We start from the raw sequence: 24540 nt of genomic DNA, 5'->3' as shown, positions 1-24540 counted from the left end.
CCACGCTTCAGTGCTTAAATAACCTGAAGCTTGGATTCTATCCCTTTCTCGCATCTTCTAGCTATGTTATCAGCACATGTCCCCTGGCTGCTCTGTTGTTCACTAGCCATTATTTTTCCGCCCTTTTCCTGGACTCCCTTTCTCAGGGTTAGAATGACCTTCGCGTCCCTCTCCCACACTTCCTGCTTCTTACACATGCAGCTGCGGATAATTTTATCTATGGAATGTTGGAAAACAAGCTTGAAAGCCACATCGTGGACTTTTCCACATTGTTTCAGGTTTCTGCAGGCATCACGCTCATCTACTCTGCTCAGACTAATTAACCCTTCGCGTCACAATGTCTTCCGCACCTTTTCCTACACTGATCAGTGGGTGTGGTGTGTGTGTATGTGTATCAGGTGTGTGTAGTTTGAAATGTCCAGTGTATTGTTGTTTTGTTAGTGTGTGTCTATTTTGAGTGCAGCAGTATGTACGACCAATGGTTTACCGCCGTTGAATGTCTGCCGCGGTGATTCGTGGTTCATAATGCTGTCGGTGTATTTCTGTTGGAGTAACAGTGTGGGTTTGGATATCGCCAGTTTATCACTGACCTTTGGTGTGGCGGACTTGTGTGTGTGTCTATATAGTGGCGGATTTCAATGTGTGGGTCATAATATGCGTAGCGGTACACCGCCGCGGTATGTTGGCGGCAGTCAGCATGGCGGTAAGCGGCACTTGCCGCCAATGTCATAATGAGGGCCTTAATTTGGTACCAAACTCAAGGTATCTGACACTTAAGGGGACTTTGTTAATTAAAATGAAGTTTCCCCATTTTAGCCTATGAAGGCCTTTCACTACACTGAGGGAAAAACAAATGTGGCTATTGTACCACACCAGGGTTTATAAAAAAAAATTATAAGGTCCCTGCTTATAGTTACATAGCACCCAACCATAGGGGCACATAGGGCACACCTTAGGGGTGACATATATGTAAAAATAAGGTAGTTTAGGACTTTGGAAGTACTTTTAATTCCAAAGTCGAATTTGCATATAACTTTAGTTTAAAAGCAACCAGCATGGCAGGACTGCCTTTAAAACGACACTGGGTACCTCAGCAGGGTACCAATGGGTGCACTACCTATTCGGGGGTCCCTGAACCTACATGCCTTACGATATACTAGGGACTTATATGTAGGTTGATACTGCCAATTATATTTAGCCTAATTTGCATATCCACTTTACACAGAGCACTGGCCCTGGAACAGTTAAGCAGTACCCAGGGCACAACCAAGATTCAGTAACCACCAGTATCTGTCCTAAAAAAAAGTTTGGGGGTGACCAGGGCGAAAAGGAGGACTCTTCTACATTGTGGAGGCGTTGTATCACAGGTGTGTCATGTGCCAGAAAAACAATGTTGGAAAGAGAACCTACAGTAACCAAAAGAAAAAAGATTAGTGGAGCACACAAAGTAATCAACTGTATAAACAAATCAGAGACCAATTATGTCTCAGAAACAATATTAGAAATTTGCTATTATTTTTAAATTATTTTTAAAATCATATTTTAAATTAACTACAATGGGGTTGGTTCTCTTATCGTAATATACAAAAAATAATTCCTTTTAAATACATACAAATATTTGTGCTCCACTAATCTTTTTTCTTTTGGTTTATGCTACTGGTTTACTGTATAGAATTCCGGTAATACACATCATGGCACTGATGTGTTTTAGTGTATGTGCACCTTCAGCTATTTCTATTTGTAGAAGACTATGGGAATGTGCATATATTATTTTTTCTGTGTTGCCTTTTTTTGTGTGTCTTTTACACAACCTGCAGTAACACTAAGGGCCTGATTTAAAATTCGGCAGAGGGGTTACTCCTTTACAATGGTTTTGGTTATCCGGTCCACCAAAATCTAAATCCCATTATATCCTATGGGATTTAGATTTTGGTGGACAGGATCTCTGTCACCTTTGTGACAGAGTAACCCGTCCGTCGAGTTCTAAATGAGGCCCTTTGTCACATAGGGAGATCAGGAGGTCCCTTTAACAGGATGCAGTTGGACTTTATCAAGATGCCTGTGTGTAATGAGATGAGATATGTCCTGGTGGTTGTTTGCATCTTCTTGCATTGGGTTAAGGCCTACCCGAGCAGGAGAAATGACAGTCTCACTGTAGATAATTTTTTGTTAAGAGAACTCATTTGTAGGTTTGGCTTCCCGACCTCTTTAGAGTCAGACTGGGGTACTCATTTTAATAATGAGGTCCTAAAATTGTTGTGCGCAGCATTGCAAGTGGAGCAGAGACTACACTGCAGCTATCAACATGAGGCTTCGGGTCTTGTCAAACAGGTTAATGGGACACTGAAATCAGATTTGCAAAAGTGTGTGCTTCAGCATCTTTGAAATGGCCTGGTGCTTTGCCCATTGTGTTGATGAGTCTTTGCAGTGTACCAGATCGGAGGACGGGACTGGCTCCCCATTAAATAATAATGGGTAGAGCTATGAGATTGCAAGCCACACCTGCGAATGCATTTGTGAACATTACAGATGATCTTATTCTTGATTACTGCAAAGAACTAGCTGACATGATGTGTTCTCTGTTTTACCAATTTGGTGAAGCCATAGACCAACACCTCGGTCCTCGGGACTGAGTTTTGGTGAAGAAACACGTGAGGAAGATGTGTTTGGAGACTTGTTAGTGTAAGCCATATCATGCCATCTTGGTGACAGCAACAGCTGTCAAATGTGGAGGTCTCACTAACTGGATACATGGTTCCCATTCTTGCAGAGTTGGGTGTTCTGTTGTTGTGACAGCACCTCTCCCAGAAATACCAGTGGTAACAGAGAGGCAATGGGAGCAGGTTACTCAAGCTGCACAGAGAGTCTGAGACGGCACATGTTCTGTCTGAGGGGGGTCGGGAAAGATCCACTGTTGGAGCTGAGATGGGAGAGTCTCTTCCTGTAGTGGCAAATGGGTTGAATTCAAACTCAGACCTTGACGAAGAACCTAGTACTGTGAAAAGGTAAGTGGAAGCTGGAGAACGTTTGCCCCAGAGACAAGCAAAACGGAAGTTGAATTTACACAATGAGCGTGTACCTCAAACAATCCCAGAGGACATTGAGAACTCTGATGTGAGCAAAAGTGAAGGCGAAGGGTTTGTACCGAGAAGATCCAAAAGAACCAGAGTTCCCTGTCAAAGATACTCTTCACCCACATGGACATGCTGTGCTAGTAATGACAGAGAGAGAAGCTTTGGGAATTTTGGGATAATGTTACAGATCTAACTCAACTTCCTTGAACTGAACATTACGCTCGAATTTCAATTTGAGTTTTCATTATTGTTGGATAGACTGATACATTTCACTCTAGACGTGATTATTAGTGAATTTGAACTATGCATGTTTTAGAGACAATTGTATTGACTTTGTTAGGGAATTAAAAAGAGTACTGAGGCTCGAGTCAGCTGAAGGAGCATAAGGTTGTCCCTTGGAAGAACACAGGGTAGGGCTAAGGAAGACTCACAAGACTCACAAACACTTTGTAAATAAATTGGTTGCAAATGACCACAAATGGAAACTGACATACTAGATTCTGCGGCTGTTATATTCACTTAAGGCTTTGATTTTGATAGAGTAATGGAGGCTAATTATAGTAATGCCATAATTAACAATAGTCTTAGGTACAACAGTAGACATTATTAGTGTTACTTTTGTAGTGTTGATTGTCTTTCTTGAAGAATTATCTTCTACAGGAGATGAACCTGTGCAAGTGAAGCCCCTCTAGATCCAAACCCTGTAGGCAATAGGTTATATACATTAGTTGAGAAAGTATTACATGTAGATATATTCAGAGGAGATCTTTCTTCAAATGTCTGTTTTAATTTGCTTAATGAATATATTGATACAATGGAGGCAAGAGATTGCTATGTATGCACACAGTTGCCAGCATCAGCTGCAGGCCGTATTACATGCCACAATAGCTGTTTGACATATGGTGTCTCTTGAGGCCTTTTGCTGAGTTTGTTTTATGGTACATGACATTTCCAATATTATTTTTCAAATTGTGATTTGATATTTCCTGAAGTCTCTTTGTTGAAGCATTTGAATTTCATTTATATGATGCAAAGATAGGGACAGTTAATAGTTCATACATTCATTAGATACAGCTTGTGCCCATAAACACAATCTGACATGCCTCTTAACTGAAGTTGAGAAGAAATATTTAAATTCAGTGGAAGACAGAAAGAAAGCAATAGAAGAAATGGTAAAATCTGGACAAGATCAGAACTATATAGGACAGTAGGATGAAGAAGAATCAAACACAGAGATCCAGGAGTCATGGCAGCATTGCTTTTAGATTGGCAACACATAGGGAAATTATGCATGAGCAGGAACAAATCTTCTCTTAACAAGATCTTCGTAGTTAGGAGTGAATGTGATCATGATTTCAAATATGGAGATGCTTGGCTTGCATTTTGAGAGGACATTATCCTGTTGTTCCTGGATTTTATTTGTGGAGAAAATCCCTATTTCAAATTGCCCAAAGGATGGTATGGCACATGCAATTTAGGTGTGGTTTTCCCAAAATTATATCATGTGAAGCATTTAAAGGATCCTGTATGGCAAGCAAAACCCCAAACTAGACATGATGCAAGTGGTGCTGAAATCGTAGGAGATATTTTTTGGACAATAATCCCAAGTGTTGGGGTATTCTCGAATGATCATAAGAATGATCATATGTTTAGGAAGTTTTCCACTATAGTAGATAGATTGTCTACGAGCACAGGACGTTCTTTATTAGCTGTAGATACTGATATGATAGCCATGAGATCTATGGTTTTGCAGAATCGCCTTATGTTAGACATTCTGCTCAACAAAGAGGGCAGCGTATGCTGGATGTTCAAGGTCCAGCAGTATTCTACCTATAATCCTGATAAGAATAAGGGCTTGAAAGCATGTATTAAAAGCTTTCAGGATTAACAGAGGTCTTGAAAGGATTGGAAGCAATGGGTGCTTGGAAGATTTTGGAGATGGGTTTTCTGCTGTTGGCTGATAGTTTGGAAACTTAGGAAGTGGAATGGTAGGCTTTGCTTTGAAATCATTGTTGATTACTACCCTCTGTGTATCTCTTTAGTTGTGGCTTAGAGCGTTTACCAGACGATGAAAGCTAGACAAGGAATGAAAAGAAATATAGCTGATATTGAGTTACGGGAGAGCTAGTTTAAATATCATGATGACATGAGGCATCTGGATGAGTCTAGATAGAAAATTATGAAAACTGGTAGGCTTTAACTGGTCAATCTAATGAGAATCATGATAGTGATGATTGATTTGTCATCAGAAGGGTGATTGGTCATCCATAATTTTGACCATATCCTCATACATTACAGAAGTAACTTGACAATGTAATTAACAGCATATATATCTTGTGCCTTAACGTTACTAATGTAAAGTGAAGCGTCCAAATCATATTTTTGAAGGTGCAGTCAAGATAGAAGGCCAGGGATTCATATGCGTGTGTGTTCTAATGTTTGATTTTAACATGCCAAATTGTAGTACTCGTTCACATTTATATCAATATATTTTAATTTATATTGCTTTCTTGAAACTGCATATATTCATGTTTCAATTATAAATTGTCACTATACATTTTAATTATAACATGCACTTATACTCAAGTATCTCAAATGTGCATTGACTGTTTTATTAAGTTAGCATAATCAAAGGCCTTAATCATTTAGTTGCTTGTGCTTAACTTTCAATGTGGACTTTTATTTGTGTTGCAATGTTCTTTCTTTTTGCAAGTGCAATTGTATGATTCAACGGTTAGTGAAAGGCATATTGTGTATTAGAGATTGTGAGGTCTGGGAGGATATTTTGGCAAGCACAAGGAAGCGCTAACGAACAAAGAAGAAAAGACTGCTGTTTGTGTACCAGGTGCTGGGAGATGTCTAAGGTCATCCTGATGTCCAATTAATGCAATGAGAGACCTGAGGGGAGATCCCAATTTCAGCTGTAAGGAAGATGGAGAAATACTGATGTTGATGATATTAATTTCTTGAAGCTTCTGTAGGTTAAAGTAGTATTTACATAGTTGAGGGCAGATTCCTTAGAGACCTGGAGGGTACAGAACTCTCTACCTGTGTGTGTCTTTATGCTACGCAACACCTCTCTATCATAACGTCTACAGAAGTCTCTCCTATGCTGACACTTTCTGACTTCCCAAGCATTAACTAGGGATTCCTTTTAGTTTAGTTCAGGATATTTAGATGAATGCAGACTTACCCAAGGATTAGACTAGAGGACCAAAACTTATATACGGACCATCAGATTCTGTTTCTCATCTTTTGTATTGTCTCAACTGAAATTCTTGTATGCATAATGCTTGTGCTATTTAATATCGTTCTGTGTTTTACTTCCACTTTGGTGATTTTATACTTGTATAGCATGTTTTTTAGATTAATTTACATTAGTTTGGCCCTTAACTTGTAATACATGTTTGAAATTTACCTATTGCCTTCTGCTATCCAATCGAGGATCAAATTGGTTGCACTATAAATTGAATTGTAAGATAGAGTTTAACTCCCCTCTACCTTTCAAGCATCCTAAAAAGGTCCATCGCAAGAAGAGAAGCAAGAACATGGGCCCAGAGCTCTATCAACTGTGATTGCATTCAGGAGACCACTGAAATGGGACATTCCACTTTGTTAGGTCTCTCAATGGGGCACTCACTGTAGCAAAATTACAAATGTACTTTCAGCAATATCTGATCATGTCTAAGAAGGATCATAGCATGGTTACATCTTGTGGGAGGCAGGTAGATGACAGTGATTGTGCCTTATGTGGGTCAGGAGTCTGTAGGAGGCTGTCCCTCTATGTAGTGTGCAAAACTAGGCACACTATGCAGGGACTCTAGGCAACCACACATTGGTTCACATAGGTAAAACCTATACCACCTAATGCTCTAATTTTTATGGTAGCTTGGTCAAGAAGTTAGGCTAATCTTGGAGAAGTGCAAAGCATTTGTTGTACTCATATTATCAATAAAGCAAGACACACATTCAAAAGAATAAATCAAGACCAATTTACAAAAATACTTCCTATTTTTATAAAATGTTTAAGGCCAAGATCATCAACATTGGGTAAGTACTTTTTTAAGTTATGATTTTTTTAAGTTTGAATAAAAATAGTCTTTTGTGCGTAATTACGCATGGTAGGAATCAATGGAGAAATACTTTAAAAATGCACATAAAATCAGGCAATGCCCTTACCAATGTCTCCTTTTGCAGGTATGTCGTGGTCATCAGTGGGCACTGTGGTCCAGCTGGAGAAGTTCAGGTGGCTCCCGGTTTTGGCAGGAGCAACTGCAGAAAGTTGGAGCTGGTGCAAGGCCACTGTGGTGGACTACTTGGAAAAACACTGCACAGGTGGACTTAAAGGTAAGTCCAATGGGTCCTCTTAGAGTTTCGAGGTAGCAAGTGGTGGGGGGCCCTTAGGGCACAGCTGTATGTTTGGTGCAGGGCACAGGGCAGCCAGGCGCAGAGCAAAGGTGCCCTTGGAAGCAGGAGGTAGGACACTTTGAGGGCCGTTTAACAGTCAGTAGGGGCACTCTGGTGGAAGATCCTGGTGGTTTTTGAAGTCCCTCAACGGGTGTTCCTCCTGGTCCTTTTATAGACTGGAATGAAATGTCCTTCTTGTATCCGATGTTAGGTGACTAGTACAAAGGGCTATTACACAGTTTGGCCACTGGAGGGTGAAATGCCACCAAACGTAGCACACTTGCAGGGTGTCCTCATGGTCTGTTGAGTGGAGTTTGGTCTGGATGCAGCATCCGCTTCTTTGGTCAGCAGTCGGTCAGCGAAGTGGCCTTCACTGGGTCTTTGGTTGCAGGGGAGTGATGCCTTCACTCTGGAGGGAGATCTTTGGTGATTTTCGAAGAGTGTAGGTCCTCTGGGTAGTTTGTAGAGTATGTCCAGTGTCCAAGCAACCCCTCAGCTGCGATTGTCAAGCCCTGGGTGCAGCAGGCAGGGTTTGGAGCCTTTTCTTTGTGCAGCAGGAGTTCAATTCACGAGCCTTGGGTCGTTTTTGTTGCTGGTCTTCTTTTGTCTTTTGAATCTAATTTTCTTGGTATAGGGATGCCTGTTAAATACTGTATTTAGTGGGCATTTAGGGGAGTACCTAGTAGTGACCAATCGGTTGTCTACCTTTGGTTGGCTACATCCACTAATTGACCACTTCCTGTGGGCACAGGTCTCTTCCCTAAGCCTGATAGGCTGTTTTCCTTCCATGCAAGATGGAGGATAATGAAATGGAGGGGGTCATCTCGCATGCCACACCATAGGGGTGGTGCAAGCTGGGTATGACCACTCCTCCTATCTTTTGTGTGGTTTCCTGCTGCTGATCCCACCAAAAGTAGGTGCTTAAAATGAGGGTGGCATCTGCAGCTAGCAGGCTTGGGGGCTGAGTTGCAAGGGCAGAAATCCCTTTGAAGCTCACTAGCAGGGCAGTGCACATTCGTGAGGGAGGGGGTGTTTGAACATCTGCCCAGAAAGGGCTTTCTTCAGAGACCCTGAGGACAGAATCTCTCATCCCATGGTTCCAGAATCTTGTCTAGTGATGACAGACTGGTTGCGACCAGCCAGCAGCCATGCCCCAGTAGTTAGGTTTTTTCCGAGAGCACCTGTAAGGTGACACCTGGGTACATTTTGGGATAAACCCAGTGCTGGTATCAGATTGGATTTATCATTCTGAGTTGTTTGATACCAAACAGCTCAGGGTTCAGAGCAGCCATCATGTAGCTGCAAAACTTGTACTGACCAGTGCCCAGCATATATATAAAAATGGCTGCTCTGTTTACTTATTATGTCCTAGTTTTGGCAAGGACACAGTAGGGACATATTGCTCATGCATCTATGCCCACACATACAATATAGTGCACCCTGCCTTAGGGCTGGAAGGCCTGCTAGAGGAGTGGCCTACCTATAGTGCATGTAGTGTGTAGTGGACAGGGCACCCAGGCTGTGTGCCATTTTGAGTTTTACCTTTAGGATTGCATCAGAACACTCATCTACAATGGCGGCTCTGGGTGCTTCTAGATGCATGGCCCTAGAGGGTGGCACAATCTGTGCTGCTGCCCTCAGGGGCCTACTCTTAGTACCCCATGCCCTGAGTACCTAAGTACCATTTGCAATTGACTTGTGGCAGCTAAAGGTGTTTCCAATTGTGCCAATGCATCAGAAACATTTTGGGGAAAAGATGTAGCCCAGAGAACCTGGTTAGCAGAGTCCCTGGGCACTAGTTGAGACAACATCAAATACTGGGCAAAAAGTGGGGGCTAACCATGACAAAATATGCCTTTTCTCACACAGTCATTCCCCCATCAGAGAATGTGTACCCAAAGAACTTAGGTTTGGTTTTGTGAAACTCACACTTTGCTGCATTCAGAGTGAGACCTGTATAAGCAAGTAATTGATACACTTGCATAACAGCCCTGTCCTGCATCTTTTGTGTTGCCCTAAATACCAGTATGTCACCATTGTAATTGAAAGCATGTGCAACAGGTTGAATAACGTGGCGAATAACATCCTGAAATATCTCTGCAGCGGATGATGCTCCAAAACTCAGCCTTTTGTATCTGAGCAAAGCAACATGAGTCAAAAAAGTAGTAATGTACCTAGAGTTCCCTTCCAGCACGAGTTGAAGATATCCTTTGTTCACTTCAAGAGGGAGAAGATTTTAGCTCTTTTCAGCTGCATCACCATGTCTGCTATGTGGGACCGGGATGTCTTGCTCTCTCTGTTGTTTTGTTGGCCTAGCGTGTATCAACACAAATGTGCACTGTACTTACACTGTCATTTTTTGACACCACAAACAATGAGCCAAATCCATGGCATAGGACTGTAGAGCGTTCAATGATGCCATGCTTCAACAGTGTTTCTAGTTCTTTCTCAATGGCTGCTTATAAGTTAAAAGCGACTCTGCAGTGCATATGTGCAACAGGGCAAATGTCCTCATTAATATGAAGTTGCACTTTCACCTTTTTGAGTTTTCCTAAACCATGAAAAAATGATGGGAACTAATTTACAATTTCAGCCTGTGCATGGATGTTGTAGTTGAGAGATGTCAGTCCTGTGTCAGCAGCAGTGGCAAAACTAAGTAGGCATGCACTAGATGAAGTTCCCTGAAGAACATGAATTGGCACTTGCACTGATGTTGTTTTATGTCTCACAGTTGCTGTAAATGGACCTTGATTCTGTAACGGCTTAGAAGTAGCCCACATGTATACCTTCTTGCTTGACAGAGTAAAGAATGGCACAGGAGATAGGCTGTTGAACGTTCCTACTGGCATGAAGTTAATCGATGCACCACTGTCTATAAGGAAGGTTAAAGGGTGACCGATCACCTTTCACATAATTTTAGGACAGCATCCAAATGAACTTTATTGCTTCATGTGTGATTTTTTTTTACTTTTGATCTTTTCCAGCAGCTAATCCTACATGTGCATGTTGTTCCTTAGTCAATACCAGGAACGCACATCCATCTTCTTCACCAGTGCTTGATAATGATGTTGAAGTGCCTTTATTTCATGAATTTGATGATGATCCACTGTACTTGGTTTCTACTTGTCGTAACTACTGATGCTGCCTTATGGACTTATGGGAATGACAAGAATGCTTCTGGAACCTTCTGGCGTCTATTTTTTCTCGCTGTGACACATTTTGGTTTGTCTTTCACTTTGCAGGCCGTTATGAAGTGGGTTTCTTTCCTGTAGCCTTTGGATGTCTGTCTCATGGCTGGACATTTACCTTTATGAGGAAATGAAAATGCGCATTGAAAGCATAACTTTTTCTTCTTCGGAGATGTCGGCTTGTGTGTGTCTGTTTTGTGCTTTTACATGCTTTCCAAGATCAAATCGAATGCATTACGTGCTATTCCTGCTTCCATATGATCATCTTGTCGGTCTGCTTGTTCTTCTGCCATTGCAGCCATTAGCATTTTCTCTAAACTGAGTGGCTCTCTGAACATGCGTCTTCTGAAGGAATCTGAGAGGCAGTCAACAATGACTCTGAGGTGCATGGCTTCTTCATCATTAAAGTCACAGAACTTGCAATGTTTGACAAGTGCATCAAGTCTCTCAACAAATTCATCCATCACTGCACCAACTTGTTGTCAGGCTTGGTTGAAGGTGTATCTCTCGTAGTCGACATTTGGCATCGGATTGTACTTGGCATTGAACACTTCTTTCATCTTTTGGTATGATGTTGCATCAGCCTGTGAGACTTTCTCTAGCACTTCTTTCACTCTGGCAAGGTTTTTCAAATATTTAATTATTTGCTTACTGTCTTATTCTCTTAGTGCATCTATGAAGTCTTCAAAATTTCGATCCATGCAGTGCACACGGCACCAATGTTATGTTTCTTCACTGTATCACACAAATGTAATGGCTTCATGAATGTAGCTGCATCATGCTTTGTGCTTCTTCCTGTTGCCATTGAGAGCATGTGCTGTTCAGGCAGCATTTTTCTTGCAAATCAGTACCGGCAACCTTTCCAGGCAACACTCCATTGCCTTGGTCTGGTCATCTCATCCAATTCGAGGTTGTGTGGTGTTTTAATTGCCTCAGTTGGTAAGTAAGTGTCTGTTTTCGAACCTGTTGTCACTGCTTTTAGCATTTGCTTCGTATTGATGATGGCTCTATGTTATGGCGCTGCACAGTATCTCTTCTCTGAGACTTACCAGTGGGTTTTGGCGGGATTTTTAAATGTGCTCCTCTGCAAGGCTTTCAGCTTTTTTTATATGTATGTATGAGCTGGAGTAGTTCTTTCATTCCACATATGCCAACCGCAGACCACTTTTCATCAATTTGGGGCAGGCGTGGCATGCACAAGCAGTTTGCTGCACCTGCACAAACTCTCAGGGAGAGCACCCTTGTTTCTTCAGGGCAAGTATCCCCTACTTGTTGCCAGTGGTTGCATCCTCCCCAGCCCAGGTGCCTGTGTAAATCAATATGTAACACACAGACATCTGTAACAGACTTCTTTATTCTTCAACATACTTTCATGCTCTGCACCCATTGCGTCATAACTTTCAGAACCACACTTTAACACCTCCCATCACATTACCTAATTCCTGTCTAGAGTCCATCTATCAGCGCAAGAGTCCTAGTATGCATAATATTAAAGAATCGCCACAAATCACTATTCTCCACTGCACCAACCAGGGTTCAATTCTGTGTCTCTCCAATTACAGACACAGACTTCTGCACTGCATTAACAAATAGAGGATTCATAATGTACAATAGTGCATTTCCCACTGATTAACTTAACTTGCGCTCATTTTCTCATTTATATGCAGCTTCATACATCTCATACTTTTTTAATGCACTTCGACCACTAGTGCATGTGTGCTCACATTTACATGTCGTTGGGTGTGTTCTGTTGTGTGAGTGCATCTATTTGTACATATTTGTGCATGAATGTGCTTTTTTGTTAGTGTGCCCCTGTATATGGGTATTTGCCAGTTGCGGCTCGCTGCGCTCATGTGGAGCGGGTGTGGTGTGGAGGGGTGGTGGGAGGGGGTACAATTTTTTTTTTTAAATACAAAAAAAAACTCACCTGCACACTGCCACACTGCTACGCCCTCTCTGTCTCCTCTGCTGCATGCAGGCACAGTTACAAGTTACAAGTTTATTCTTGATGCGTAATTAATAAAAATCAATACATCGATACATCACATTATTCTATACAAAATAATAAATATACAATACAAAATATCAGTTTTACATTCTACAATCTAGATGATAAAAAGCATACCAATACCTATTGTTATCTAAAAAGGTTTTCCACACTCCTGTGCAAAGATTTTTTATATTAATTGTCCTCTAACGTTAGAAGTTTTCGAGATACCAAGCTTAGAAACTTCATGCAGGCACAGGCTCCCAGCCTGCCTAGTGGCCAATCTTGACGCTGCTCAAAGCAGCGTCAGGATTGGCTGGGAGCCTCTGCAGGCTTTCTCCAGCCTGGCAACTGTGTTGCTGGGCTGGAGAGAGCCTACTGCGCATGTGTATTTGGCTGGCCTAAGTCCTGTGCACTCCCCCACAGTGCTTGCCACAGTCTGTTGCTCCACCCCTTTTTCCAAAAACGATAATAAACACAGTTTATTATAGTTTTTTGGGAAAAGGTTTGCAGCTGCCCCTGATGACAGGGGAAGGGGGGTGACTCTCCTCTGCCCTAATGGAAGAGCCGCCCCTGGTATTTGCGTGTTTTTACCGCATTTTTCATGTGTCTATTTATATGTTTGTTTATTTATAAAGTAATGCATATGTGGTTGTTTTTCCCCTTTCTGTACTTTTGTGCCTGCTGCTTGTGTGCGCGTTTGTGCTAGGGTGTGTGTTCCTATGTTTATGTGCGTGAATGTGGTTCTGTGTACGTGTGCGTGTGCTGTGTGAGTGTATACGTGCATATCTGCGTCTGCGTGTGTGTTAGCAGTCAAAATCTGCAAAGCTTTCCTCCTACAAGGCCAAACACATCAATCGGCGCTCGCCCCTGCACCGTCGCTGCCCCGCTTCATCTTTCTCAGGCATGATAGTTCATCTTAATGAGTTCTCGCAGGCACCTCTGAAAGTTAAGGTCATTATGTTCTGAAGCTTAACTGTTCCTCCAGTCCCCTTTGACAATTTTGTACTTTAAACTGTCAGAGACCATCTTTTTAAGCACACCCATTTGAAAGATTAAAACCCATATGGTATTTATAGTCGTGTAACAAGCAGCTAAACCACACTGTAATGAAACAGATTCCTTTGTCTGATAGGAAGACCTGTGGGCCGCGCTCATCAAACTGTGCGCCACGCGCACGCTTCCTGCGGGCCTTCCAAAATGACTTTAAAATGTCAGTCTTCAAGATGAGCAATGTTGAACATGGAGTGATAAGGCTGGCTACATTCAAAGTAAAGCCCGGTCGCTCAAGATATTTGTCAGCGTTTGCGCTGCAAATGTTATTGAACAAATGTTTCAAAAAATAACTATACATGACACACGTTACTACTGCATTCATCAGGTCTGGGTTTCCTGTCCTAATACGCGCAAACATCGTTTAAGTGAGCCTTTCCTTGCACGAACTATTGGCTTTGGCAATGTTTGTTTATGACCGAGAATGTATGGCTGTGCACGGGCTGCTCAAAACAAATACATGAAGGTTAAAGTGGGGAAAGAAGTATCTGACCTGTGAAAATACATTCTCTTTTGCCTTCAGAACGTCAATAAGAGCCTCACTGTGGGAGCCAGAAGCATAATCAGAATTAAAAAGATGGACCCCTAGCTGTGCGGCGAAATGAAGTGAGGGTCAGATAAAAATGCGCCTTATTATAGTCCTGCCTTTGTTTCCATGGCACAGAATGAAAAGCAAGACTATATTGAAGACTTCCTTATGATCCAAGCTTCGTTTTGCTTAAAACAGAAGGAAAACTGCAAAGAAAACTACAATAAAATCCCTTCACATCACACCACATTTTATTGCAGCCTCACTCTCTCTAAATTACAATCGCTGCGATACAAAAAAAAATAAAAAAAACATTTGGGGAGTGTGAATGAAGGATGGTCTGCTGTTCCTCACAAGCATCTGCTACTACATTCCCAGTCCTTTTGGTGAGTCAGAAACAGAATCCGGCCTCACTGCTAAAAATCTGGCACGAGTCTAAAAATTCTACTGGCGTGTCATATTTGCACTATAAAAGATTTGTACGTTTGTTACAGCAAAACCAATTGGCAAGTCGAAAACCAGTCACTGTGCAGATACAGTGACATCCTTGTGATCCGACAATAATGCATGAGTGCCCTTGTTACTTATCCGGTTTCCACCTATACGGCTATTATTTGCTGGGTGACGCAGACGGTGCTCTTCGATATAACTAGCCAGTTCCTCCTTCCTGTCATGCCAAGGAGTCCAACAGAAAAATGATCCGACCTTGGCATGCTTGAGCCACCTTGCGGAACATGCCATGATTTTCAAATGGTGAATGTACAAGACCTACTGTATTACTGTACACCAACGATCACGTTTGTCTATTTCTGCTTACTGCACTCATATGTCCTTTTGATTTCAAGTACCTGCGGCCTGAGGGAATGCTTTTAGGCAAAATACAGTGCTCCTCCCCCTGAACTGCCCAGTCCTCACATTATTATTAAATATATACATGTTTATACCTGTGGATTATTTGCGACTTCAGGTGAACGGCTATAAAAACATGAGATAAATCTTACCGGATCTCTGAAAAACAAGAGAAGATTTTAGGAACTGCCACTTTGGGAGGCTAATGATCTTAATTATAAATTAATTCTCATAATAATGATGCCACTGTTTATACTGAGAAGGCCTCATGCTAGCTCTCTAGTGGGGACATTTGGCGGAGGAGTGAGTGACATGAAGAAAAGACTTTCATGATGTTTACCCATTGAGTAAAGTTATGGTAATTAAAGTATGCACCTGCAAGGGTTGCTAATGACAACTGAGAAAAGATGTTGCTTGGATCTGACGTGATCCCAGATGAACTGAAAGAGGCAAGTTGTAAAGGACAAGTTGTCTCCTACAAAGCAATAGCATAGACTACACACTTTGTGAACACATGGACTGAAAATCTACTCAAGTGATAACTCCTGTAAGAACACCCAAATAACAATCTTAAACTTAGCTGAATAAAACAGAAGCAATGCTAAACTTCCTGAAGCATGTCTGGGTGGCAAACTACGGGATGTAAGACAACTCCTGCGATTGTCAGGCATTTTAGCAGCCGCCATCTCTGCCCAGTCCCGAATTTCACCATCGCCAACTCGGTCCAATTAGCATGCCACTTCCCTGTTCCTGCCTACGGCTCCAGGACAGGCATGCACAAGAGTGAGGAGAGTCTGTTAGCAAATACACTAATCATCTGATCTGTACAGCGTCTGCCTCTTTCTAGGGTTACTGATTCCACGCTGCCAGTAAATGAACGTACCCCCACCTAGCCTGTTCTCCTTCATGGCTCCTGGACTTCTTATGACCTATGAGAGATGTGCCATGCTCCATTTCCTTACACAACTTCATGGGGGTGTATGGATTTGTTGCACTGTCGTTTGTTCTTCATTAAAATTGTGTCTACCGCTATGGTTTCAATGTATATGAATTGTTTGTGTTGCATATATTTTTAAATTATACCAGATATTGTTAAAAGGGTTTGGACACGCAACCTAGGTTGGACAGCTATACATTACTGCTTCTTCAGTGACAGTGTTGTGCGATGTTGTGGGCTGCGCTGGGCCTTGGACTGCTTGTTCACATCAACCCATCGGGTTCAGGACACTTCAATGATCCCCGCTTTTGTGCTGCGGACTGATTATGTCGAGTGCTCATTCCTAGGGGTCCCGAACCCTCCCTCATTTAGAGAGGCCTTTCTATTAGCTTTCTATGTGGTGCCTGCTGACACAATAGTGAGCCTGCACTAAAAGTAACAGTTAAGAAAGCTGCAGCAGCCACATGCATAACGTAACAGATTGTGGGAGGTGGGAGGCCATGTTGCAACGCAGTGATAGTTAATGATGCTGCTAAAGTCACTGTCTCTTCTATTGAACTCTAACAGAAAGCCAGCTGTGTAATGCTTGCTGACGTATATGACATAAATGTACATATTTAGCTATTGAACAAACAAGGATCACATTGATATGGGGTCACCTGCAAATGGGGGCATGGAGCCCCAAGCAACACATTGTGATCCTCGGGACACTACCTTGCATGGATGCCTGGATGTTATATGCGCATTTGCCACATATGTTTTGCAAAGTATGGGTTGGGAGACCTAGTCCATCTAAAAAATAATAACGTTTAAGGACATTATCAAATAATTCAGCAATTATACCTTTTGAGGGTAATGAAAAGGGCACGATTCACATCAAAAGAGTAAACGTTTTTTAAAAAGTTATCTCAGACGTTATGATTTACTTGGTCACTGATCTATAGGTCACGAAGCTGAATGGGAAGACAGACATCTCCTTATTGCTATCTGTATGTAAAGAAAGGCTTGCATTAAAGGTTTATCAACTTCCCCTGTGGATAGCAGAATACTACAAATCCTCATTCACATGGGGGACGGTGGGGAAAATCGGATTCAAACAAATGCTTGCCAAACTGTGTGCGCATGAGAGCCTCTTGCCTCGCAGTACTATGGAACCATTATTGCCAGTGTGAAATAATTACAGGAGGCCTTCAATGCCGTAGAAAGTGATTTACAGTTCAAAACATATGTTAATACTGCACAGTTACTTGCACAGTAGAGAGTATACACTAGTGAACTGACGAAACACAAAACACCTGATAATTCTCTAAGATCGTAAGGACCTCATTAATTTTGCCCCAGTAGTCCATGTGAGGCCTAAAACTAAAGTACAAATCGCAAGTACAATCGTAAGTCTGAAGGTGCAGAGTTATTCACTTAGACGTCTCACCTGCTAAAAGCAGGCACCATGTCTGGGGGAAACACTGAATATAAAAGAGGAATACTGGCTAGTGAAAGACACTCATACAATCAGACATGGAGACTCCTCAACCACCCTCAGATCCATCTGCCATTCAGGCAGCTGGGAGGGCTCCACAAGCAAACCTCCAGCACCTCTGCAACCATTCCTTTCTCATATTACATGACATCATTTTCGCAACGTAAAACTAAGATAGACCCTGTGAGATAATTTTCATATACAATCGTAAGATGGTGCCCAAACAATAGGCAGAAGCCCTAAAATATTTCAAGCACCCAGTCAGACCTCAGATCAGAGTTGAGATGAAAAGTGGAAAACCTGCTATAACGAGTAATGAAAAATTTCCTAGCTATCGTAATGGAAAGTTTCAATTCTATTAAGGACTCGGAGGCTAGGATTATGCCTTCTTTCTCCACTTTATTGAACAGCAGCCAGAACTACTATTCCCATGAAAACCTGGGAATCAGAGTACAAAAGAAAGCAATTGGAATACAGAAATTAAACCAGTAACGAACAGGAAGTCCCAATATAGTCCATTAACTATGTCCAGGATTCCTCTTTCATCACGCGAGCAGGTAGTCATCCATGGTTAAGTATCCTGTTTTGCTGTTTCAGTCCCTATGAGAAAAAGGGAATAATCTTAAAACATAGTATTCTGAGTCATGAAAATATGACTGAGAAGGATAGAGATAAGAACAAATCTAAACAATTCAATGCATTTTAGAAGTTTAAGGACAAGGATTGCAAATAGATAAAAATAATTACTTACTATTCAAATGGAGGGTTCACTTTAAAATTGACAAGGTTTTCTTGAAAATGTTCTTTTATAAAACTGGGTGGGATAATCTTCGCCTCCAAGTCTTTAATAGAATTGAAACTTTTCGTTACGATAGCTAGGACATTTTTCATTCTGTGTCAGGACTGGAGATGAGGATTATGCCAGTTCAAACCTTATTTACCACTAATTGAGCCAAATAAAAAACTGTCTTGAAATAGAATCTTTTGAATGTTGAATCTGAAGACCAGTCTGCTGCGTTCATGATATCTTCCAGATGAGTACCTAGAGTAAATGCTTTAGAAGCCATAGCCCCAAGAGTGGATTGGGCACCAAAAAGGGAGAGGCTAATACCAGCCTCCTGCATGACCCAGCGAAGCCACCGAGCTATGGCAGGTGAGGAAACTGCTTTATGGGGGATCCTCAATGCGATAAGAAGTTGGTGCTCTCCAGGGGGACGGATATCCCCAGTTTTTTCTTCATAAGTTTTGAGACAACGAACAACACACAACTTAGGAACGCCTGGGAAAGCAGGATAGGAGATTGCTCTGGTATTGTTTTTTGTTCGTCTACTCACTGTAAAGGATACACCAGAAGGAAAAAAGGTTCTGTTAGTTATATCCACGACACGGACATCAGACACCCTTCTACAGGAAATGAGACATAGATGCATAGCCAGTTTGGCGGAGAGTTCCTTCTAGAAAGAAACTGATTATGTTGCCAAGACAAGAACAGATTCAATACTTGATTGACATCCCAAAGTGATGAATAGCGGGGTTCAGGAGGTAAGGAAAGTCTATACGAAACACTAGTTTATGTTCCCCCAGTGAAAAACCATCAACCATACTGTTTACAGCTGAAATAGCTGACCTGACGGTATTAATGGAACTATATGCTATTCCACTAGAAGCGAGGTAGGCCAAAAAATTGAGAACATGGACTACATCAGCTTCCACAGGTTCGTAACTCCTTCGCAAACACCAACGGGCCCATCGACCCCAAGCTGATCTGTAATGCATAGACGTGCTGGGAGCCCAGGCCTTTGATAATAGGTCCTCAGCTTGTTGAGAAAGACCTGGGACCGACCATTGTCCCCGGAAATTCACCACACCATCAATGAGAGAGAGCCTTCCAGAACCATCTGATGAGGCATATGTCTGGATTGAGAAGCAGCAAGGGAAATGGGGGAGTCGAATTGGAAAATCCCAAGAAAGTTCCAGAAGAACCGGAAACCAAACTTGCGACTTCCAAATTGGTGTCACCAGAACTATGTCTGTTTGTTGGTGATGAACATGAGCAGAAGTTCGAGTTATCATTGCAAAGGGGGTTAAAGTGTATCCTTTCTCACAACTCCAATCCTGAAGGAAAGCATCTCTGGCGGTCGCAAAAGGATCCGATTTCCAGCTGAAAAATCGGGGAAGTTGGTGATCCAGTCTCCGGGTGAAGTTTCCAAAGACTGGAATCTCTGAAATGTCAGGAGTGAAAGCCCGCAATTTGATCTTGAGCGCCCGGGAGGTATTGGGCAGTGACTGAAATTTGATGATCCAGGCAATACTGCCAAAAACTGGTTGCTAAATTGGAAAGAGCCTTGGAACGAGTGCCCCCTAGATGATTGATATAACGGACCGCCAAGATATTGTCCATCTTCATGAGGACACATGATTGGATCGAGTCTTTGGTCCAGCACTTGACTGCAAATGAACCAGCTAAAAGCTCTAGACAATTTATATGTAAATTCTGCTCCCCCGGAGACCAAGTCCCCCCTGTGGAAAATGTGCTGCAATGAGCGCCCCAGCCTGATCTGCTGGCGGCTGACTCGATTATGAGATCCGGAGCAGAACCAAAGATTGCTCCCCCGTTCCATGCCTCCATATGTGATAGCTACTAATGTATCCCTTCTAATGATTCCTCTGAGAGAAGAATATTCTAGGAGTAGGTTAAGCCTTTGCGAAGATGATATGCCTTTAGGCATTGAAGAGCCTGGTAATGGAGAGGAGCACGAAAAATTGCTTGTATAGATGAAGAGAGGAGTCCCACTAAGCGAGCAATCTGCCAAAGTGAAACCCTTCCCTTGGTCTGAGTACATTGCAGCTCGTGGCAAATCTTTGTCATTTTCTGAGATGGAAGACTTAAGGTAGCAGAAATTGAGTCTATGGTGAAACCTAGAAAAAACGGTCTTTGAGAAGGAATTAGAAGCAATTTGGACTCGTTTATGACAAAACCTAGTTGTTGTAACAAGTTGACAGCTGTCTGAAGTTGGACAGAGAGTTCTCTGGGGCACTGAGCCAAGAGTAAGATATCGTCGAGATAAACGATTAATCGAACACCCCGAGCCCTAAGATGTTCCACCACGGGTCTGAGAACTTTTGTAAAACACCATGGTGCTGAAGAGAAACCGAATGGAAGGGTTGTGAACTAGAAAAACTGAACTCTCCAGATGAATTGAAGAAAATGCCGGTACAGAAGAAAAATGGGAATGGTCAGATAGGCGTCCTTTAGATCTAGACGAGCTAACCAATCCTTTGGGCACAAGACGTCTCGAAGAAGATGTACTCCCTCCATTTTGAAATGGCGATAAACCAGCCATTCATTTAATTCTCTTAAATTGATGACTGGACGTCGACCTTCATCTGCTTTGTCCACTAAGAATAGATTGCTGATGAACCCTTGAGGATGCAGCACAGTCTGAGAAATAGGGCCTGCTTCTGAGTCAGTTAAGTCTCCTAATTTGGGATATACTTTAATGAGGAGAGAGGGGCGCTGCTCTGTAGAGAGCGCACAGTTAGCATTGCCAAGAAAAATTATAGCTCGTTGAGCCCATTCTGAGAGAATATCAGGTGAAACTAGCATACCTGAGGATTTTGTGTTCTCGGCCATGTCAAGAATTTTAGTTAAAGGGCCCAGAATATCTAATAGCTTATCTTGACAAGCACTCCACAACCTATCTATTCCCTTTTTTGGATCTTTGACAAACGTCTGCAGGAATGTAGACATTCTGGAATCCAGTTCAGGAGTTAAAGCTATTTTATCAGGAAGAGAAGGACGGAGGCACTCAGCCCTAAGACAATTGTGGGATTCCTTTTCCAAGGTTTCCGAATGTGTCCCACCACATAATTTGCGACTTTATCAGACAGGGCCCATTCAGAAGACCTTGGATGGATAATGTCGTCAGGGTCTAACATGTCAGAAACGTCAGAATTTGACTCTTGAGGTGTAGATTGAGAATTGGAAGGAAGCCATGGTCTGGATGGACCAGCGTCTTCATCCTGATCTCCAGAGGAGTCAGTATAGTGGAGAGACGGGGAGAGGAGTTGAGGGTCCGAGGAAAAGAGAGGAGTCAGCAAGGGATAAAAGAGAATTCTTAACACAATTAAAAACATTGTGATCAGCTCCTGCTTCACGGCAATGCTTTGCTGGAGTTGCAGCAGTGGTAGTTGATTGAGAGTCATTTAAGGACATAGGTGGAGCTGAGGGAGTCAGCGTGGAGGCAGTAATTTTAGCACACTCTTGCGCAATCTGTTGTGAGAGTCTGTCCTCAAGAGGACCAATTGCCTCAGAAACTGCTCTATAAATAGGGGCATCAACAGCATCAAAGAACTCCTCATCATCTATTAATTCAATTTTTTAAATGTTAATAAAATATCTAAATTTAATAATGTATATATATATATATAAACTAAGAACTACAGACCCCACCAAGAATGGGGCGTCTATTAGAATACAGACCCTTTAATCAGAAGGGTGCCACTCTCCAGGCAGTAAAAATGCCAGGAGACGCACACACAGCTCGAGGAGAATGCTCAGTTCCAATTCCGAAGTCTGACAAGAATCGAAGCTGTGGGTTCCCCTCAGTGCGTCTCCTAGCGCGAGTGTTCTGATAGGGGCCATATGGTGACGGTCAGAAGACGGCTCGTGCACCAAATAAACAAAACAAACAGTCACGAAGGAGCGAAAACGTTCCCGCGACCGTAATTAAGCACAATGCTTCAATACCCCCCAAAAAATATATACATTACAATCATTAAATAGAATAAAGTACAAAATACGAGCAGAAAATAAGGGATTCCACTATCTTGGCTGCGAGCAGCGAAGAAAGAGGAATCCTGGACATAGTTAACGGACTATATTGGGACTGCCTGTTCCTGATTGGTTTAATTTCTGTACTCTGATTGGTTTCTTTTGTACTCCAATTTCCAGGTTTTCATGGAAATAGCAGTTCTTGTTTATTTTGGCTGCTGTTAAGTAAAGTGAAGAAAGAAGGCATAATCCTCGCCTCCAGTCCTGACATAGACTTAACAGTCACACTGTGTAAAAGAAGATCTATCAAAAATGAAAATGCAACCATTTAGATTCATAGCACACTTTTTTCAAGGCGCTTTCAGTAAGACAGAGCTGCTATCTTAACAGCCATTGCTCAAAGACTCAATTAGAGTTGGGAAATATAAGAACTATATAGGGGATACAGTACCCCTTGTAGTACATTATAAGGATATTGCAGGGATATTGCAAGTCACCAGGGAATTCTATGGCCATTTAGAGGAACAAGACCGAAGGGCAAGCTCTCTTCTAAGAATATGGAAGCCTGACATGGGGTACGTTTTCCCTTATAATACATGGTCGCACCATCACCTTTCCCACAAACCACCTTGATGCACAGCTCTTTTATGTGAAAGAGGGAAACTGTTTGCAAACATGATTAATAAAAATAGAATTACAATTGCAAAAAAGAAACCCATCAAAACAGTTGTCAGGCAGTTGTTGAAAAAAGATACTAGAAGCAGATGAATAAAAGTCATTTTAATTTTTTTTAAGGCGCATCAGAAACACACAGAAAGATTCTAACTTTTCTATAATTCTCAGAAAGTGCAAAAAAATAAACATTTTGCCATAAATTTCTCCTTTCTGCTTGGCATTGTAGAGTTAATTGTAGAGTTAAAAAAAAAAAAAAGTAGAAGAAAGAATGTCAACTTTCGATTTTGTTGCTTTAAACAGCTGCTTTAATTGTGCTCTGTGGCCTGACCTGTCTTTCCTTTTGCTACAGCCTCTGACAGGGAGCATTGCAGCATCAAAACTTGGCTGTGAAAGCTTTTACAGCTGAGTCCTGATATCATTTCTTTATAGTCAGCGACTGTGTGCATCATAAGTCACCTATTATAAAGAAATTAGAGAGACAGTTTTATACGGAGATTATAGAATCCAGTGTGTTATAATATGGCATATTGATTCCTCAGAAGTATCGATATTACAGAAGGGTAAGCGAAGGGAGGGGAGGGGTTCGATTGGATCCCATTGCTTAAGAATAGAATTAGCCCTGCATGATTGAGTTCGATGACCATCTCAATTACACAGTTACTAAGATACTGTTTTTTATATTTCTTTTCTTATGTTACACTTATTTCATTGTGTATATGTTTTCTTTGCTTTTTGGGGTTAAGTAGCTGTGATAACATCCTTTTATCACCCTATGGTGGCAATTTGTGCTTAGTAACTAATAGAAGACTTAAAAATTAGACAGTGATGTCAAAGTCTGCATTGTGTGCTATTGTTTTGAACTCCTAGATTCTTTATAATAAGTAACATAAAACATCAGATTGTCTAATCACGGTAGCAAGTTTGTGAAATTGAGGCTTACATTTTCCTTTCTGCCGAAAATCACTTGTGTGTAACTGGTAGCATTTGGTGGAATCTATTTGAACCAGGTAGTAGACCTGCCAACCTTTAAAATATTTCACTGTGTGAAAGAGGATTTGGAATCATGGAGTGGGCTGAAGGTGAAGGCGGAGCTCCATGTTCCATCACAGTGTAAACAGACTTGGAGGGGTTGAGGCCTGGAAGAGGGATAAAGGTTTTGCTGGGCACAGCTGTTAACCATTTCCCCATCAAACACAAAGAAAGGTTTCTGAAGAGCCTTCTTATGTATAAGTGACTTGAAAGGCTGCTTCAGAAGTTGGAGTGTTTTGTGTATATGCAGAGCCTTCATACAAGAGCTGGAAAACCAATCTGTGCAGGGGTTTCCAGCGCACTCTGTGTTCACTGTGCAGGGTCGGAATGGCCTCAGAAGCAATCGGGCAGCGTCTGATGGGCTGGTCTGACAAGATGGTGTGGGGACTGGTTTTTAATGTTGATTTCCCTGATATTACCACAAATTATGCCTGCAGCAAGCTCAAATCAATACAGTCTTCCATGCCCTTCAAAACACTGAGCAGACTGTTTCTAACTTTCAAAACTGCCCCAGTTTGTACACATGGCCCCCTTTTTGAGCTATTATTTTACTAATGGGGG

This window comes from Pleurodeles waltl, chromosome 4_1, assembly GCF_031143425.1.
Source record: "Pleurodeles waltl isolate 20211129_DDA chromosome 4_1, aPleWal1.hap1.20221129, whole genome shotgun sequence".
Lineage (NCBI taxonomy): Eukaryota > Metazoa > Chordata > Amphibia > Caudata > Salamandridae > Pleurodeles > Pleurodeles waltl.
This window is presented reverse-complemented; position numbering follows the sequence as displayed.